This window comes from Caretta caretta, chromosome 28 (genome assembly GCF_965140235.1).
Source record: "Caretta caretta isolate rCarCar2 chromosome 28, rCarCar1.hap1, whole genome shotgun sequence".
Lineage (NCBI taxonomy): Eukaryota > Metazoa > Chordata > Testudines > Cheloniidae > Caretta > Caretta caretta.
Window position 1 is genome coordinate 6803747 of NC_134233.1, and position 15545 is coordinate 6819291.

The 15545-nt window shown below is 48.0% G+C and overlaps 1 protein-coding gene and 1 non-coding gene across 2 annotated transcripts in view; both read left to right on the forward strand.

The window, feature by feature from the left end:
• Nucleotides 1-15545, forward strand: part of LOC125629204 (uncharacterized) — a 570105-nt gene that overhangs the window by 362597 nt on the left and 191963 nt on the right. The window lies entirely within an intron of this gene.
• Nucleotides 11510-11582, forward strand: TRNAV-AAC (transfer RNA valine (anticodon AAC)). Its single transcript has one exon. It is a non-coding gene; the product is annotated as a tRNA-Val (tRNA).

The window sequence follows — 15545 nt, forward strand, 5'->3', positions numbered from 1 at the left end:
GGGGAAGGGCCAGCCCATCAGTTGCCAGGAAACAGGGTGTCGGCCATTCTCTGTGTCCAGACTCCTGAACACACCTGCCCTCTAGGGCTCTGCAATGATCATACACCCTTACCCCACCACCTAGAGACTTAAGAATTGCATAGGGGAAACTGAGGCACCCCGACAAAATTCAGAGGAAACATTAAGAATAGTCCCACTTCGTCACACAGGGTCCTCTCTCTGGGCTGTGCCTCTGGCTTTGGGGCTGCAGCTCTGCTCCCAGGACAGGGGCTGCTCTCTCTGGGCTGCTTTTCTGGTCCCTCTGGATCTGGCCCAGCTCTGCTCCCCACCTGAGCTTGGTCCCCTGCTTTCTCCTTAACTCCACCCCACTCTGTCTGACCCAGGCAATTCCAGCTCACACGGAGGATGGGACCTCCCTGGCCTCCAGACTCCCTGATTCGCCTGCCCGCCCTGTCACTCAGGCTGCCCTGGAGCACTGGCCTCTCCCCATTGTTCCTGGGGGCTGTTAGTCTCAGGGTCCTGATTCCCCATCGACCCTTCCCCTTTGAGTACTGGGAGCTAGCAACTAAAACATGCCCACTCAATGTTTGTAAGGAGGCAACAGTCCCCTTACAGTAGGGTTGAATCATAGAATATCAGGGTTGGAAGGGACCTCAGGAGTCAAAGGAGCTCAAAGCAGGACCAATCCCCAACTAAATCATCCCAGCCAGGGCTTTGTCAAGCCTGACCTTAAAAACTTCTAAGGAAGGAGATTCCACCACCTCCCTCGGTAACGCATTCCAGTGTTTCACCACCCTCCTAATGAAAAAGTTTTTCCTAATATCCAACCTAAACCTCCCACACTGAACTTGAGACCATTACTCCTTGTTCTGTCATCTGCTACCACTGAGAACAGTCTAGATCCATCCTCTTTGGAACCCCCTTTCAGGTAGTTGAAAGCAGCTATCAAATCCCCCCTCATTCTTCCCTTCTGCAGACTAAACATCCCCAGTTCCCTCAGCCTCTCCTCATAAGTCATGTGTTCCACTCCCCTAATCATTGGGGTTGGATTGGGCTCAAGGGGAAAAGATTTTGTGTGACAGTGTGCGGGGATGGGGAGGGTGTGATTCTCTAGGATATAAACGATGGAACACACAGGGGTAGTGATAGTGAAGCCCCGTGCCTGAGTGTTATGACCCTGTGTGGTGCTGCCATTCACCTTCCCCTCCTATGGTCTCATCTTTCATTGAATCCAGCATTTTTCAAACGATCATCATCACAGAGGTGTCCCACATGCCTCAAATACAGTGTCCCTCTCAGAGATGCCAAGGACTGGAACGGATTTCAGTGATGGACAGGTTTGCTAGGTTTTTATACATTTGCCTAGTAAAATGCTGAGTTTTTAAATTTATTACAAGCATCATTCCTGATCATACTGGAGAGGGGTAAGGAAATCGATTTTCATTCAAAAAAGTTTATAAACAAAAGCACTGGGATTTGAAGGAGGAACCCATTGCCAGGCAGGCAAATGTTCAATCACTGAGCTATACACTCAAGAAAGAGCGCCTTGGATAGCCCAGACAAGGGATGGGTTGGAACCTGGAGATTTAGTACACTTTATATATATACAAACACCACGGCTTACAAAATCACCACACCTGCCCTCTGTTACCAGAGGACAGCAACAACTTTCCTTGGAGCACCCACTGCTCCCCAGCTCCACACCCTCCAATCTCTCCAGCGTTGCCCCAATCCCTTAGCGGTACAGGGCACAGGTAACTGGAACCCCTTCATCCCGACAGAATTAATGGCCAAATAATTCCATTTCGACCAGAAACGCAGAGCTCCTTTGTCAGAGCAGATGTACATAGGGATCTAGTCTGGCTGTAAAATCTATATCTCAACACCAAATATGGTGTTAGATGAATCCTCAGAAACGGCTGTTCCCCATCCAGATCCCAGCAAAGGGTAATCCAAGGAAAGGGGCTGTTTAGGAAGGAAAGAAGAAAGATGTCCCTCTCTCCCTGGAGGAACTGAGCTCTGTGCTTTGGACAGAAAGGAGGGGAAGGAAATGGCCACACGATGGCAGCAGAAATGAAATGAAACACAAGAAATGAAACACAAAAGGCTTCTTCTGTGCACATTGACTCTGAACAGTGAGGGAACCTGACTCCCACATCATGAAAAGTCACAAAGCCGTTTCGTTCTATGGCAGGGAACACGAGCAGAGAAGAGTTCCAAAAATTCTTGCCCCTTTACTTTCGATTTTTTTTACATTATAGAGAAAATTGTAACAAAATTAGTCTGAACCTGAGCTGCCCGTTATTAAAAGCTGGTTCCCCAATTCAGTTCCAACTGCTCTGCTAGAAACTCCCCCCCAGGTGCCTGCTCACCCCAGGAAGAGAAAAAAGAGAAACCCCCACTCGGCACTGCCCTTAGCTCCAGGCTGCTGTCCTGGGGTGGGGACGGGGACTGATTGTTTTCTCCTGAGCAGGGAGCCTCTGGTGCTGAGCTCCTAGCACTTGCCCAGCCCAGACTGTCCTCTGCGTCAGCTGCTGCTCCCCACATGCTCTCGAGTCAGACATACGGGGCCCCCAGGGGAACAGAGGCTGGGACAGGGCAGCAGCCTGGCTTGGGCTGGGAAGATGCTGGGAGTTCTCGTTCCCTCAGAACTTGCCTGGCTCCCTTCACAACAGCAAACAAATCAATTCCACGTCCCCTTCCCGGATAAATCAGCCTGGAGCCAAGGGCAGCACGGGACGATTCCCTTTACTTCCCACAGAGGCATGAGACAATCCAGGGCAATACTAGAAGAGCTGATGGAACTGACGTGGGGAAACCAGCCTTTAATAACAGGCAGCTCAAGTTTAAGCCAAGTGTTTTTACCATATTTTACAACATTAAATAACCCTTCACTCATTGGGTCACCATCCATAAAATTGCTTCAGCCTTGTAGTCTACCAAGTGCAAAACTAAACACCTCTTCAAATCCAAGGGCATGGAGATCAGTCAGTGTTCAGAGTCATCCCACATGAAAGAACCATGTTGTGGTTCAGACCGGCCCCATCATGTGCCCATTGACTTTCTCTCCTCTCCCTTAAAAGTTTTAGTATTTTGCATCAAAACTTTCTTCCCTCAGGAGAGACCTGGGAACCAGGGCTGCCAGCCAGACAAACACCTTTAAGAGGAGGCATCCCTCTCCCTGTCAAAAAATGATCTCCCTCCTTCTGTTCAGTGACAGCCTGAATTGTTCCTTGTCCCCAAAGAGCTGGAGAATTGAAAGCAGCAACATCAAACCCTTGTGTAGCTCGCAGGAATGAACACAAACACTCCCTTGTGTCTGAAGAGATGTTTAGTTTTTACCCTTGGTAAACGACAAGGCTAAAGGGAAAGGCGGTGGCACAAGATATAGAGTGAAACACGACACAATCATCAGAGTTATGCCCACAGTGATTGCAAAAATTTTTATATACTTATTATCATCAGTGTATTATTTTCTCTGGAATCTAGACCATGACTATACCTTGACCAAGAAATTTGGATCTTGATAAAATAATCGACTACCCCTGGTTAAGGCCATGGACTTGACACCCACCCGGGTGTCCCTGCACAGGTACCAGTACTAACAACAACGGCTGCCTTTTAGCCATAAAAAGAAAAGGAGTACTTGTGGCACCTTAGAGACTAACCAATTTATTTGAGCATGAGCTTTCGTGAGCTACAGCTCACTTCATGGGATGCATACCGTGGAAACTGCAGCAGACTTTATATACACACAGAGAATATGAAACAATACCTCCTCCCACCCCACTGTCCTGCTGGTAATAGCTTATCTAAAGTGATCATCAAGTTGGGCCATTTCCAGCACAAATCCAGGTTTTCTCACCCTCCACCCCCCCACACAAATTCACTCTCCTGCTGGTGATAGCCCATCCAAAGTGACAACTCTCTACACAATGTGCATGATAATCAAGTTGGGCCATTTCCTGCACAAATCCAGGTTCTCTCACCCCCCTCCCAAAAACCACACACACAAACTCACTCTTCTGCTGGTAATAGCTCATCCAAACTGACCACTCTCCAAGTTTAAATCCAAGTTAAACCAGAACATCTGGGGAGGGGGGGGTAGGAAAAAGCAAGGGGAAATAGGCTACCTTGCATAATGACTTAGCCACTCCCAGTCTCTATTTAAGCCTAAATTAATAGTATCCAATTTGCAAATGAATTCCAATTCAGCAGTTTCTTGCTGGAGTCTGGATTTGAAGTTTTTTTGTTTTAAGATAGCGACATGACATGAAGGGAGAGTGGTCACTTTGGATGAGCTATTACCAGCAAGATAGTGAGTTTGTGTGTCTGGTTTTTGGGAGGGGGGTGAGAGAACCTGGATTTGTGCAGGAAATGGCCCAACTTGATTATCATGCACATTGTGTAGAGAAAAGGAGTACTTGTGGCACCTTAGAGACTAACCAATTTATTTGAGCATGAGCTTTCGTGAGCTACAGCTCACTTCTGATGAAGTGAGCTGTAGCTCACGAAAGCTCATGCTCAAATAAATTGGTTAGTCTCTAAGGTGCCACAAGTACTCCTTTTCTTTTTGCGAATACAGACTAACACGGCTGTTCCTCTGAAACCTGTCATTGTGTAGAGAGTTGTCACTTTGGATGGGCTATCACCAGCACGAGAGTGAATTTGTGTGGGGGCGTGGAGGGTGAGAAAACCTGGATTTGTGCTGGAAATGGCCCAACTTGATGATCACTTTAGATAAGCTATTACCAGCAGGACAGTGGGGTGGGAGGAGGTTTTGTTTCATATTCTCTGTGTGTATATAAAGTCTGCTGCAGTTTCCCCGGTATGCATCCGATGAAGTGAGCTGTAGCTCACGAAAGCTCATGCTCAAATAAATTGGTTAGTCTCTAAGGTGCCACAAGTACTCCTTTTCTTTTTGCGAATACAGACTAACACGGCTGTTACTCTGAAACCTGTCTTTTAGCCATAGTTTTTAATCAGGGCAAGAAATTGATACAAACCCTTTAAACCATTTCTCAGCCCGAGTCCTTCACCCACATTCCTTAGGGCATTGGGCCGCCATGTGAATGTTTCATTTCCCTCCTCAATTTCACACAGAGACACAATTTCCTTTGCACAGATCCATGAACAGTAAAACCTCCCTGTGTCTCTTGTCTGAGCCAGGGCATTCAATTCCATTGAAACCTTCTCTCCTGCAATGGCAATAGTCAGACAGAGGGGATGTAGCTACCTGCATCCCTGACAGTGCCCCAGAGAAAGCCTGACCCCTGCTATTGGAATGATGTGCTGGAGATTTGAATAGGAAAGGGACTGTCTGACTTGTCGAAGTGGGGAATGAACAACAATCTATTGCAAAGTCATTAACCACAAACACACTCCAATCATGCTCCAGCCAGAAGAGAAATGGGCAGAAATTCTTGCTGTTCCACCATCGACACACTTGTGCTGGGGAAGCTGGTCTGAGCAAGCAATTTGAAGGGACAATTCTGTGAGAACAGAATCATAGTGTAGCTAAGCAGCTGTCCATCAAGTAGTTGTGGCCGAGTGATTAAGGTGATGGATTTGAAATTCCTTGTGGGGGTCCCCCCCATGCAGGTTCAAATCCTGTCAACTACAGAAACATTAGCGTGTTGTCATCGCTGTTGTTTTTGTGTGTGAGCATCCACAGTGCGAACCGGAGCCAGCTCTGGCCTCGCTCTATCCACATGTGAGACTGCTATAGCACTTCGGTGTATATTTATCACTTAGCTAGCTACAGGGGTATAAAAACGAAGAATCAAAATCACAGTCCACCTGTGTATGGGCCTGCTCTCACTAGGATAGTCGGAGACCTTGTTCTTAGGCTAAGGCCTTTGGCCAAGCAGCAGGGGCAGCCATAAGCTGGGAAGCGTACGGTCACATTGTCACATCCCAAACCAAACACACTGAAAGTTTGCCAGCATCCTGTCTGGCAAGAAATCACTTATCAATGGTTGTGGTTGTGAAACCCTCATTTCTGTATGTTTTATCTTTATGCCCCCCAGTTTTCTATTGTTAATCTGTCTGGTTCGCTAATTGTTTCTGTCTGCTGTATAATTAATTTGGCAGATGTAAGTTAATTAAGGTAGTGGGATATAATTGGTTAGAGAATTATGTTACAATATGTTAGGATTGGTTAGTTAAATTTCAGTAAAACGATTGGTTAAGATATAGCTGAAAATATTATTATATAAACTGGGGTCAAACAGGAAGTGGAGGGGAAATTGGAATCATGCTTGCTAAGGGCGGGGATGGGAAACAGGGACACAGGCAAGGCTCTGCGGCGTCAGAGCTGGGAAGGGGGATACAGGGTAAATGCTCTGTGGCATGACAGCTTGGAAGGGAACACTGGGGAACAGACTCTATTGGCTTATAGAGATAAGCCCAACTGGTGTGAAGGGCTCCGAAATATGATTGCTTGGAAACTAACCCCAATAAACATCGCATTGTCTGTGCTTTGGACTTCTGGCCTTTTGCTGCTTGCCTGACAAGAACCAGGGAAGCGGGAGGGTTGAGGGAAAGCTCTTTAACATGGACCATAGTGTGTCCATAGTGTGTCACGGCATGTTGTTGTAGGCCAAGTGATCACAGCACCTGGAGGGGTTTTGCTACTTGTCACTAGCACAGTATTGTAAGAGGCAGCCCAGATTCAACAGCCGTGCCTGCAAGATGAGTTACAGCAACCTTTACCTTGTTTCCATGTTCATCCAATGCCTCCTTTCAACACTTGTCAGCAAAAAGACCTGTTCCTTTTGCAAGCATGGGTATGACTAGTCAAAGGCGGGTTTCTCCGTGAACAAAAAACATTGACCAAAAGGTGACAAGAGGAGGCACGTTCAGCAAGGCAGCACTGGATGCTGGATCCTGAATTTGCTCTTTATCCAGCAGGTTTATTGGCAAGCTCTGCTATGGTGCCACTCTCTGGGACTTCTCCCGTAACTGCTCCATCTTTCATCAACAATAAAATGAAAGGTGAAAGGACAGTAATTCTCCATTTCCTGCAAGCCCTACAGGGAACCCTCTAGAAGGGTCTCTGTGCATAGACATTTCTAGTGAATTGCATGGGCATGGGACACAAGCTCTGGTGTCATAGCAATTGCAGTCAAAGCAACCTCCTTCCCAACACCAATAGCCTTTTCATCAACTCCAGGCTGGTGATTTGATTCTCTCCAACGCTCCTCTGCAAAGAAGCCTTTTCCTGAGGAAGCAATTACTTACATTGCCAAGGGAGGTCTCTTCTGTTTCCTAGGAAGACAGAGGAAAACATGAGCAGAGGAGACAAAAGCTATACAACAAGGCACTACTGGGAGTTGAACCCAGGATCTTCCGTTTACAAGACAGGTGCTTTAACCTACTAAGCCATGGTGCCTTCCTCAACTATCTATTTGCAACTGTTCCCCTTGATGGTCCAAGACAACACCTTCCTATGCCAAAGTACAGACGTTCCCCATTTCCCACAAAACTTGCAGACCTTGAGCGGGCTGGCTCTCTGTGCATGGAAAGCCACAGCTGAGTTGACAGAGGGCTTCTAACATGCGCTTCTCCCACAAGCTGCTGTGATCCTAGAGTGGTTAGTGCTCTGGGTTTCAGTCACAGCAACTTCAACTCAACTCTGAGTCATGGTACCTTTCCATCACCTTCAGACTTAGCATTTGCCACTTTCCAAGGCTTCGCCACAAGGAAGCTCTCTCCGTCCTGAACGAGCACTTACAAGGATTGTGCTGTGAGGTCTTTTCTTTTTATGAGAAGAGATACAAAAAGACGAGCCTAGCAGACAAGCCAGGTTCAGCAAGGAAGAACTGGCAGGCCAAGCCATGATCTCCTGGTTCGTAGGAAGGCTCTTCAGCCAGCTCTTCCCAAAGATTATTATCTAGAGGCCACTTCCCACAGAGAACGATTATGGTTACAGACCCATCCTGAAGTTAGAGCAGGATATTTTCAAGCTTTATCTCATTGTAAAGTAACATAATTCAAATATGGCATCACAGAGGAGAAAGCAGTCCTTCATTTCATATTTATTGCTACTGATCTCACTGACCAACTTCCTTTTCTCGGTGCTGCTTTGAGCACTTCAGGGAGTTTTTCCTCTTCGCCCTTCCAGCTGTGGTTATGGGACTGCAGCAGCTCCCCAGGTGGCCAACTTTGCTCTTTCGCTTACATCCTTCACTTCTTTGGATGAAGCTGTGTGTGCCACCAGCTTACTTCATAGCTGAGACCTCAGGTACAAGCAGCTAGTTACAAAGGCTAAATTCCCATTGCCATCAGTGGGAGGTTATCCTGGGCTGCCAGGGCTGCAGGATGTGGCCTATGATCAGTCAAGCTGCTACAGCAGCTGCGCTCTTATGTGGTGAGTCCGGCAGCCTATTACCAAACTGCTCTGCCATCGCCTGCAGGGCGGCCGCACTGGCCAAGAATCTGGCAGAAGAGAGACCCAGGAGGAGAGAAGGAAAATGTCCTCAGCAGTCACAGCCGGCAGGAGCAGCAAAGGCTGAGTATCAGACACACTTTTTCACCAGGACAATAAAAGTGTACAACCTCCTGATATGTTCTCAGTTTACTCCCCCTTACAAGGAAACCCTATTCTGCTCTATTACGCTGTCATGGGATAAAAGGGGAGGTCCTCTCGTGGATCAATAACTGGTTAAAAGGTAGGAATAAATGGTCAGTTTTCAAAATGGAGAGAGGTAAATAGTGGTGTCCCCCAGGGTTCAGTACTGGGATCAGTACTCTTCAACATATTCATAAATGATCTGGAAAAAGGGGGTAAACAGTGAGGTGGCAAAATTTGCAGATGATCCAAAATTACTCAGGAGAGTTAAGTCCAAAGCAGAATGCAAAGAGTTACAAAAAAACCTCACAAAACTGGGTGAAAGGGCAACAAAATGGCAGAGGAAACTCAATGTTGATAAATGCAAAGTCATGCACATTGGAAACCATAATCCCAACTATACATATAAAATGATGAGGTCTAAAATAGCTGTTGCCACTCAAGAGAGGGATCTTGGAGTCACGGTGGATAGTTCTCTGAAAACATCCACTCAATGTGCAGCGGCCGTCAAAAAAGCAAAGAGAATCTTGGGAGTCATTAAGAAAGGGATAGATAGTAAGACAGAAAAGATCATATTGCCTCTATATAAATCCATGGTACACCTACATCTTGAATACTGCATGCAGATGTGTTCGCCCCACCTCAAAGACATATTGGATTGGAAAAAGTTCAGAAAAGGGCAACAAAAATGATTAGGGGTATGGAGCATCTGCCATATGAGGAGAGATTAATAAGACTGGGACTTTTCAGCTTGGAAAAAAGATGACTAAGGGGGGATATTCTAGAGGTCTAAAAAATCATGACTAGTGTGAGTAAGTAAATAAGGCAGTAAGAAAAGGAGTACTTGTGGCACCTTAGAGACTAACCAATTTATTTAAGCATGAGCTTTCGTGAGCTACAGCTCACTTCATCGGATGCATACCGTGGAAACTGCAGCAGACTTTATATACACACAGAGAATATGAAACAATACCTCCTCCCACCCCACTGTCCTGCTGGTAATAGCTTATCTAAAGTGATCATCAAGTTGGGCCATTTCCAGCAAATCCAGGTTTTCTCACCCTCCACCCCCCCACACAAATTCACTCTCGTGCTGGTGATAGCCCATCCAAAGTGACAAATCTTACTCCCTCTCCTAAGACAAGAACTAGGGGCCACCAAATGAAATTAATAGGCAGCACGTTTAAAACAAACAAAAAGAAGTATTTTTCACACAACCCACAGTCTACACGAGGAACTCCTTGCCAAAGGATATTGTGAAGGCCAAAACTATAACAGCGTTCAAAAAATGAACGAGATATATTCATGGAGGATAGGCCTATCAATGGGTATTAGCCAAGATGGATAGGGATGGTGTTCCTACCCTCTGTTTGCCAGGAGCTGTGAATGGGCGACAAGGGATAGATCACTTGATGATTACGTGTTCTGTTCATTCCTTCTGAAGCACTTGACATTGGTCACTATGGGAAGACAGGATACTGAGCTATAGGGACCTTTGGTCTGACCCAGTATGGCCGTTTTTATGTCCTTATGGCCCTATGCTCCTTTCATATATATTCCTGGGATTCTGCCTTACAATGTGTCCCTAAGATCTCACTCAAAATGCCCCAGACAAGCAAACACTCTGGGATCCTGAAGCCTCTGCCACCCATGTTGTACCTTGTCGCTCATCACTAACCCTTGATGCTGCTCCTTTCTATAGACTGTGAAAAGGGGGGAGGCAGTGCAGGAGCCTTCTGGGGATGCAGATCCAACACTTTGGGAGAGACAGATTGTTTGAGGCATCAGATTGCTGTAAGCCAGGGGAGGCCAACCTGTGGCTCCAGAGCCATGTGCGGCTCTTCAGAAGTTAATATGCGGCTCCTTCTATAGGTGCTGACTCCGGGGTGGAGCTACAGATGCCAACTTTCCAATGTGCCGGGGGTGCTCACTGCTCAACCTCTGGCTCTTCCACTGGCCCTGCCTCCACTCCAACCCTTCCAGCCCACTCCCCTGAGCCTGCCGTGCCCTCGCTCCTCTCCCCTCCGCCCAGAGCCTCCTGCATGCCACAAAACAGCTGATCGGGCGGTGCGGGGAGGGAGGAGACACTGATCGGCGGGGCAGTCGGTGGGCGGGAGGCGGTGAGAGCTGGGGGGGTGGAGTTGATGCAGGGTTGCTGACATATTACTGTGGCTCTTTGGCAACGTACACTGGTAAATTCTGGCTCCTTCTGAGGCTCAGGTTGGCCACCTCTGCTCTAAACCATGCAGCCTCCCCCTAAAACAGGGGCCTGTTCCAGCCCTGAGTCTGGGCTACCGGGATCACTCCCACAGGGCAGGGTGACCACAGATTACAGCCTGAAAATAGGTTTGTGAAAAAACTCCTGTTCTCCCTGACAGGCTTCCCCTAGATCAAAAGGCACCCCAGGCAAGAAGCATCTGTGATGCCCCCCCTCACGTGTTAAACTTCTGAATATTTTATTTTTATTGCATTTGCAACTCATTTCATGATTTTGATGCAGAATTTGTATGCATGATTTTCTCTGTCATATAAGATGATAAATTTGCAGGCTAGGATCTGTACATCTGTTTTTATTCATGCTAGAAATAATCAAATACAAAAGTTTATTTCCTTTAAGCATATAGAATTTTTTAAATTTTAACAGTAACTGAAATGTACTAACATCTAGAAATTGAACGGCCACCAACACAGGGTGGACCAGTCTTAGCTAGTGTTACAGTGAGAAACTTGCTCTTTCTCGGCAAGGGGAAGAAAAAGAAGCTCTCCTTCAAGCTGGAGTCACAAGGACGACATAAAGATGACTTCCTGAGCGCCGGCTCCAGTCCTTTGCTCTCCCAGCTGCCACCACTTTCTCCAGATCTGCCCATCAGTGTGTTCCAGGGTGAGAGCCAGCCAAGTGGATGGAATTTGAAGGGGGGGGCAGAGCTCTGTGACAGAGTTTCTGTAGTGTAGTGGTTATCACGTTTGCCTAACACGCAAAAGGCCCCTGGTTCGAAACCAGGCAGAAACATGATGGTTTACTTTTTCTAGCTCTCCAGCAAGGCGCTCCTACTTCTACCACTGGCCTGTCCCTGGGGTAACCCCGACCCCCGCAGGACAGACGGTGGTGAAATGAGCTGCGAAATCTAGAGGGTCTAGGCCAGTCACCTTTTGGAGCCTTGTGGCTTGGCCTCCTCTGCCCTTGGGCATTGGCCTATGGAGGCCGGGTCTTCTGGCTGCCCTCCTTTGCGTGATTTGCCAAAGGAGGGAGTGAGGCAAGAATAGGGCAAAAGAGGAAAGTCATGCTGAGGAAGACAGGGCAGAAGCTAAGTGCCTCAGTGGGGTTAGCAGAGCGTCACGGTTCGTTCTACCAACGCCAGGGGCGGTGCGGTTGGCTGCTGGGAGGTAGAATCCTGTGCCTGCCTCCTGGTTTCCCAGGGATGGCTACTTGCAGTCCAGGAGAAGAAGGACGGTTCTGGGTGAAAGGAAGACAAGCAAAGCGGAGTCCGAGTTTGTGTGCGCCCGTGCTCTTTTCTGGCCAAGATGGGGGTGCGGTGATGGGCTTGAGAGGCTCCCTGCCACACATGGAGCGGCGAGAACCACTCCTCCTTTGTGGCCAACCCGGGGGCGTGATTGACAGCTTTGGAGGCGGGGGTTGGGCTGGCTGTGAGCACCTGGGATCCCTTCTGAGGGCCGAACCCATGGTAGTGTGATTGGCTGCTGGGAGGTAGAATCCTGTGCCTGCCTCTTGGCATCCCAGGGATGGCTACTTGTAGCCCAGGAAAAGAAGCGGGGTTCCGGGTGGAAGGAAAAGAAGAAATGGTTAGGCCGAGTGGGATCCTTTCTCATCAAGATAGTGTGCTGTGGTGGGCCTGGGAATTGCCTGTGAGCAGTGGGTGGACATGTTCCAGTGAGAACCGCTGCTCCTTTCTGGCCTTCACTGCTGTGCCAGAATACAGGATGAATAAACCTGATTTATCTGCACTGGATTATAGCAATCTGAGGCCTCTCCACCTGCCTTGTCTCTCCTGGACTCTGAAAAAGTGTTTTCTCTCCACTTCCTTTGGAGAGAACTTGAGTTTTCCCTCTGGGAAACTATGAGGCTGAAAGAAAAGGAGTACTTATGGCACCTTAGAGACTAACCAATTTATTTGAGCATGAGCTTTCGTGAGCTACAGCTCACTTCATTGGATGCATACCGTGGAAACTGCAGCAGACTTTATATACACACAGAGAATATGAAACAATACCTCCTCCCATCCCACTGTCCTGCTGGTAATAGCTTATCTAAAGTGATCATCAAGTTGGGCCATTTCCAGCACAAATCCAGGTTTTCTCACCCTCCACCCCCCCACACAAATTCACTCCCCTGCTGGTGATAGCCCATCCAAAGTGACAACTCTCTACACAATGTGCATGATAATCAAGTTAGGCCATTTCCTGCACAAATCCAGGTTCACTCACCCCCTCACCCCCCTCCCAAAAACCACACACACAAACTCACTATCCTGCTGGTAATAGCTCATCCAAAGTGACCACTCTCCCTACAATGTGCATGATAATCAAGGTGGGCCATTTCCAGCACAAATCCAGGTTTTCTCACCCCCCCACCCCCATACACACACAAACTCACTCTCCTACAGGTAATAGCTCATCCAAACTGACCACTCTCCAAGTTTAAATCCAAGTTAAACCAGAACATGTGGGGGGGGGGGTAGGAAAAAACAAAGGGAAATAGGCTACCTTGCATAATGACTTAGCCACTCGCAGTCTCTATTTAAGCCTAAATTAATAGTATCAGAGCTCATCAGCAGAGGTGACCATGATGGAGTCCCAGAATTGCAAAAGAGCTCCAGCATGGACCGAACGGGAGGTACGGGATCTGATCGCTGTATGGGGAGAGGAATCCGTGCATCAGAACTACGTTCCAGTTTTCGAAATGCCAAAACATTTGTCAAAATCTCCCAGGGCATGAAGGACAGAGGCCATAGCAGGGACCCGAAGCAGTGCTGCATGAAACTTAAGGAGCTGAGGCAAGCCTACCAGAAAACCAGAGAGGCAAACGGCCGCTCTGGGTCAGAGCCCCAAACATGCCAGTTCTATGATGAGCTGCATGCCATTTTAGGGGGTTCAGCCACCACTACCCCAGCAGTGTTGTTTGACTCCTTCAATGGACATGGAGGCAGCACGGAAGCAGGTTTTGGGGACGAGGAAGATAATGATGATGAAGTTGTAAATAGCTCACAGCAAGCAAGTGGAGAAACCTGTTTTCCTGACAGCCAGGAACTGTTTCTCACCCTGGACCTGGAGTCAGTACCCCCCGAAATCCACCCAAGGTTGCCTCCCGGACATGCCAGGTGGAGAAGGAACCTCTGGTGAGTGTACCTTTTAAAATAGTATACGTGGTTTAAAAGCAAGCATGTTTAATGATTAATTTGCCCTGGCATTCGCAGCCAGTACAACTACTGGCTGTAGTCTGTTAACATGTCTGGGGATGGAGCGGAAATCCTCCAGGGACATCTCCATAAAGCTCTCCCGGATGTACCTCCAAAGCCTTTGCAAAAGGTTTCTGGGGAGGGCAGCCTTATTCCGTCCACCATGGTAGGACACTTTACCGCGCCAGGTCAGTAGCACGTAGCTGGGAATCATTGCATAACAAAGCATGGCACTGAATGTTTGTTGGCGTTCCAACAACATCCGTTTCTTTATCTCTCTGTGTTATCCTCAGGAGTGTGATATCATTCATGGTCACCTGGTTGAAATAGGGTGCTTTTCTTAAGCCGACATTCAGAGATGCCCGTTCCTGCTGGGCTCTTTGCCTGTGGCTGAACAGAAATGTTCCCCGCTGTTAGCCACAGGGAGGGTTGAGGGGGTAGCCACGCGGTGGGGGGAGGCAAAATGTGACCTTGTAACGAAAGCACATGTGCTATGTATGTAATGTTAACAGCAAGGTTTACCGTGACAGAGTGTAGCCATTGTTCTATGAAATGTGTCTTTTTAAATACCACTGTCCCTTTTTTTTTCTCCACAAGCTGCATGTGTTTCAAGGATCACAGGATCTTCTCCTTCCCAGAGGCTAGCGAAGATTAGAAGGTGAAAAAAAAAAACGCACTCGCGATGAAATGTTCTCTGACCTCATGCTGTCCTCCCACACTGAGAGAGCACAGACAAACGTTTGGAGGCAGACACAAAATGACCGGGAGGAGAGGTGGCGGGCTGAAGAGAGGGCTGAAGCTGAAAGGTGGCGGCAGCGTGATGAGAGGAGGCAGGATTCAATGCTGGGACTGCTGGAGGATCAATCCAGTATGCTCCAGCGTATGACTGAGCTGCAGGAAAGGCAGCAGGAGCACAGACCGCTGCTACAGCCCCTGTGTAACCAACCGCCCTCGTCCCCAAGTTCCATAGCCTCCTCACCCAGATGCCCAAGAATGAGGTGGGGGGCCTCCGGACATCCAGCCACTCCACCACAGAGGATTGCCCAACCAACAGAAAGCTGGCATTCAATAAGTTTTAAAGCGTTGTGTGGCCTTGTCCTTCCCTCCTCCACCACTCCACCCGGTGCTTCCCTCCTCCACCACCCCTCCCGGGCTACCTTGGCAGTTATCCCCCTATTTGTGTGATGAATTAATAAAGAATGCATGAATGTGAAGCAACAATGACTTTATTGCCTCTGCAAGCAGTGATCGAAGGGAGGAGAGGAGGATGATTAGCTTACAGGGAAGCAGAGTGAACCAAGGGATGGGGGGGTTTCATCAAGGAGAAACAAACTTTCACACCGTTGCCTGGCCAGTCATGAAACTGGTTTTCAAAGCTTCTCTGATGCGCACCACGCCCTCCTGTGCTCTTCTAACCACCCTGGTGCCTGGCTACGCGTAACCAGCAGCCAGGCAATTTGCCTCAACCTCCCACCCTGCCATAAACATCTCCCTCTTACTCACAGATATTGTGGAGCAAACAGTAATAACAGTGGGAATATTGGTTTTGCTGAGATCTA